This window comes from Pseudophryne corroboree, unplaced genomic scaffold (assembly GCF_028390025.1).
Source record: "Pseudophryne corroboree isolate aPseCor3 unplaced genomic scaffold, aPseCor3.hap2 scaffold_1218, whole genome shotgun sequence".
Taxonomy (NCBI): domain Eukaryota; kingdom Metazoa; phylum Chordata; class Amphibia; order Anura; family Myobatrachidae; genus Pseudophryne; species Pseudophryne corroboree.
The window spans coordinates 6,296-11,220 of record NW_026967844.1 but is presented as its reverse complement, the minus strand read 5'-3'; the positions used below and the strand labels follow the sequence as shown (position 1 = coordinate 11,220).

The 4,925-nt window shown below is 47.9% G+C and overlaps 1 pseudogene; it reads right to left on the bottom strand.

The window, feature by feature from the left end:
- Positions 1–545: 545 nt before the first annotated feature.
- LOC134992686 (U1 spliceosomal RNA) lies at positions 546–724 on the bottom strand (annotated as a pseudogene).
- Positions 725–4,925: the final 4,201 nt, after the last annotated feature.

Genomic DNA, 4,925 nt, shown 5'->3' with positions numbered 1-4,925 from the left:
TTATTAGCCTTTGTCAGTATGTACTTTCGCAAAGTGTCTCTGAGGCACAAACAGTTAGCGTGTTCAGTTGTTAACCAAAAGGTTGGTGGTTCAATCCCACCTAGGGACGTAATTGACCTTGTTATCAGATTTTGGTGATCTTTAAGTAGACAAGTAAAAATTTCAAACCACCTCTTATGGTGTAGGGTACCTGGCCTTCTCTGATGTAATCAGAGTTAGATTTGATTAAGTGATTTTATAAAAAAAACAGCCACAAAGCACAATTTAGCAGTGGGTTGCAGAGAAAAAGAAATATGCTGGCAGAAAAATCCAATTGAGTGATTAAACAGCTCTTCATTTTCTGGCTTTATTTTTATGCTAACAAATTTGTGCTCTGAAAAGTGTCCACAAAGCCAAGTATCTGATTAACACCTTTGTAGGGATGGTTTTTCACCTATTATTAAATTAAACTTGCTTCATTGGAAAGGCAGCAAGTGATGTCATCCAAGCAGTGGGTCAAGGTTGGCTTCAAACCTCGTCTGCTTATGAAAAGAGAAAAGGGGTATGCAGGGCATGGCGGCCTTTTGCGGTGCTTGGATGACCCCTAGTTCGCATTAAATAATGCAGTCGAGTTTCCCACATTTGGGGAAATCACAGGGGTCAGCATACCCAGAATGCAATGAATGAACCGCACCCTGGGAGAACAGTCTTCATGACCATGGTATCTCCTATGCAAAATAAGTATGATTTGGGATAGGGCTGGGGAGGGCCGCTGCTCAGGCACATCTCTGTCAAGTAAAGGAGATTCAACTGAGGCAGCACAAGGGAACTCTCATCTGGGGACAACAACTGCAGGGAGAACACATATTTTCAGATGAACATGGGAGGGCAGAAGGCTGCCTAATACTGAAGCACCCCCAAACAACAAACCAAATGCAACAACTAGTGCAAGCATTCCTGGGGGAAGGCCTGCAGCAGATGGATTTGCATATGGCGATGTCATCCAAGCAGTGGGTCAAAGTTGGCTTCAACCCTCGTCTGCATATGAAAAGAGAAAAGGGGCGTGCAGGGCATGGCGGCCTTTTGCGGCACTTGGATGACCCCTAGTTCGCATTAAACACCTCCACCCTCCGTCGGTGTGGGGCTCATGTTGGCTATGCCCCAGCCCCTGAAGGATTCAAGCTGATTTCTTGCAGCAGCTGGGCACTGTAACAGCTCCAGAGCTGCTCTGTAATGCAAGTAAAAGGGTGTGGGCCCTGCAGCACTACCTGTAGTTCGCATTGTGCGAGACCCCTAGTTCGCATTAAACACCCCCACCCTCCTTCGGTGTGGGGCTCATGTTGGCCATGCCCCAGCCCCTGAAGCATTCACGCTGATTTCTTGCAGCAGCTGGGCACTGTAACAGCTCAAGAGCTGCTCTGTAAGGCAAGTAAAAGGGTGTGGGCCCTGCAGCACTACCTGTAGTTTGCATTGTGCATTGGAAGGCACAAAGTAAGCAGACGGGAGGAGAAGTCAGGATAGTGCACAAGGGTATAGACGGGAGGGGCTCAAGAAAAAAGAAGTGGAAACAGACAGCAAACTAGGCTTCCAATGCACAATGCAAACTACAGGTAGTGCTGCAGGGCCCACACCCTTTTACTTGCCTTACAGAGCAGCTCTGGAGCTGTTTAATCACTCAATTGGATTTTTCTGCCAGCATAATTTTTCTCTTACGTCCTAGAGGATGCTGGGGACTCCGTAAGGACCATGGGGGATAGACGGGCTCCGCAGGAGACATGGGCACTTTAAGAAAGACTTTAGATCTGGGTGTGCACTGGCTCCTCCCTCTATGCCCCTCCTCCAGACCTCAGTTTACTACTGTGCCCAGAGGAGACTGGGTGCTTTTCAGGGAGCTCACCTGAGTTTCCTGACAGAAAGTATATTTGTTAGATTTTTTTATTTTCAGGGAGCCTGCTGGCAACAGACTCCCTGCATCGAGGGGCGGAGGGGAGAGATGCACACCTACTTCTGTGAGTTGATAGGCTCTGCTTCTTAGGCTACTGTACAGCATTAGCTCCAGAGGGATCGGTACGCAGGTCTCACCCTCGCCGTCCGTCCCAGAGCCGCGCCGCCGTCCCCCTCGCAGAGCCGGAAGATAGAAGCCGGGTGAGTATGAGAAGAAAAGAAGACTTCAGAGGCGGCGGAAGACTTCATGATCTTCACTGAGGTAACGCACAGCAGTAAAGCTGTGCTCCATTGCTCCCATACACCTCACACACGGCAGTCAGTGTAAGGGTGAAGGGCGCAGGGGGGACGCCCTGGGCAGCAATATAGACCTCTCTTTGGCAAAATAAATATATATGCAGCTAGGCACTGTATATATATATAAGAGCCCCCGCCATTTTTTTACTATATTTGAGCGGGACAGAAGCCCGTCGCTGAGGGGGTGGGGCTTCTCCCTCAGCACTCACCAGCGCCATTTTCTCCACAGCACCGCTGAGGGGAAGCTCCATGGACTCTCCCCTGCTTATACCACGGTAGAAAGAGGGTCTTAAAGAAGAGAGGGCACATAATTAGGCGCATATATATATGGAAATACAGCGCTACTGGGTAAACATAAAATGATTGTGTTTTTTTCCTGGGTCATATAGCGCTGGGGTGTGTGCTGGCATACTTTCTCTCTCTGTCTCTCCAAAGGGCCTTGTTGGGGAACTGTCCTCAGATAAGAGGATTCCCTGAGTGTATGGTGTGTCGGTACACGTGTGTCGACATGTCTGAGGTAGAAGGCTCTCCTAGAGAGGAGCAGGAGCAAATTAATGTGGTGTCTCCATCGACAACGCCGACACCTGACTGGATGGATATGTGGAATGTTTTAAGTGCTAATGTAAACTTATTACACAAGAGATTAGACAAAGCTGAAGCTAGGGAACAGTCAGGGAGTCAACCCATGCCTGTCCCTATGTCGCAGGGACCTTCGGGGTCTCAAAAGCGCCCACTATCCCAAATAGTTGACACAGATACCGACACGGATTCTGACTCCAGTGTCGACTACGATGATGCAAAGTTACAACCAAAATTGGCTAAATGTATTCGATATATGATTATTGCAATAAAAGATGTTTTGCACATCACAGAGTCCCCTGTCCCTGACACGAGGGTACACATGTATAAGGGAAAGAAACCTGAGATAACCTTTCCCCCCTCACATGAGTTGAACGAATTATGTGAAAAAGCTTGGGAATCTCCAGACAAAAAGCTGCAGATTCCCAAAAGGATTCTTATGGCGTATCCTTTCCCGCCAATGGACAGGATACGGTGGGAATCCTCCCCTAGGGTGGATAAAGCATTGACACGCTTATCCAAAAAGGTAGCGCTGCCATCCCAGGATACGGCTACCATCAGGGACCCTGCTGACCGCAAGCAGGAGGTTACCCTAAAGTCCATTTACACACATTCTGGTACCTTACTCAGACCGGCAATTGCGTCGGCCGAGGTTGTAGCGCGGTGGCAGCATGGACAGATACCTTATCAGCAGAGATTGAGACCCTAGATAAGGATGCTATGTTATTGACCATAGGGCATATAAAAGATGCTGTCCTATATATGAGAGATGCTCAAAGTGACATTAGTCTACTGGGTTCTAGAATAAACGCTATGTCGATTTCTGCTAGACGAGTCCTATGGACCCGGCAATAGACAGGTGATGCCGACTCAAAAAGGCATATGGAGGTTTTACCTTACAGGGGTGAGGAATTGTTTGGGGAAGGTCTCTCGGACCTTGTCTCCACAGCTACAGCTGGTAAATCAAATTTTTTGCCTTATATTTCCTCACAGCCTAAGAAAGCACCACATTATCAAATGCAGTCCTTTCGATCACAGAGAAACAAGAAAGTACGAGGTGCGTCCTTTCTTGCCAGAGGTAAGGGCAGAGGGAAGAAGCTGCACAACACAGCTAGTTCCCAGGAACAGAAGTCCTCCCCGGCCTCTACAAAATCCACCGCATGACGCTGGGGCTCCGCTAAAGGAGTCCGCCCAGTTGGGGGCACGTCTTCGAGTTTTCAGCCACATCTGGGTTCATTCGCAGGTGGATCCCTAGGCAATAGAAATTGTTTCTCAGGGTTACAAGCTGAAATTCGAAGAGGTGCCTCCTCGCCGGTTTTTCAAATCGGCCCTACCATCTTCTCCCCAGGAAAGGGAGATAGTGTTAAATGCAATTCACAAATTGTATCTTCAACAGGTGGTGGTCAAGGTTCCCCTGCTTCAACAAGGAAAGGGAAATTATTCGACCCTGTTTGTAGTCCCAAAACCGGACGGTTTGGTCAGACCCATATTAAATTTAAAATCCCTGAACCTATACTTGAAAAGGTTCAAGTTCAAGATGGAATCGCTAAGAGCGGTCATCACCAGCCTAGAAGGGGGGGATTTTATGATATCTCTGGACATAAAGGATGCATACCTTCATGTACTCATTTATCCACCTCATCAGGCGTACCTAAGATTTGCGGTACAGTATTGTCATTACCAATTTCAGACGTTGCCGTTTGGTCTCTCCAGAATTTTCTCCGAGAATTTTCACCAAGGTAATGACAGAAATTATGGTGCTCCTGCGAAAGCAAGGTGTCACAATTATCCCGTACTTGAACGATCTCCTCATAAAAGCGAGATCAAGAGAGCAGTTGCTGAACAGCGTATAACTTTCATTGAAGGTGTTACAGCAAAACGGCTGGATTCTCAATATCCCGAAGTCGCAGTTGGTTCCTACGACTCGTCTGACTTTGCTTGGGCATTATTCTGGATACGGACCAGAAAAGGGTTTATCTTCCGATAGAAAAGGCCCAGGAACTCATGACTCTGGTCAGGAACCTATTGAAACCAAAACAGGTGTCAGTGCATCACTGCACTCGAGTCCTGGGAATGATGGTGGCATCATACGAGGCCATTCCCTTCGGCAGGTTCCATGCGAGGAT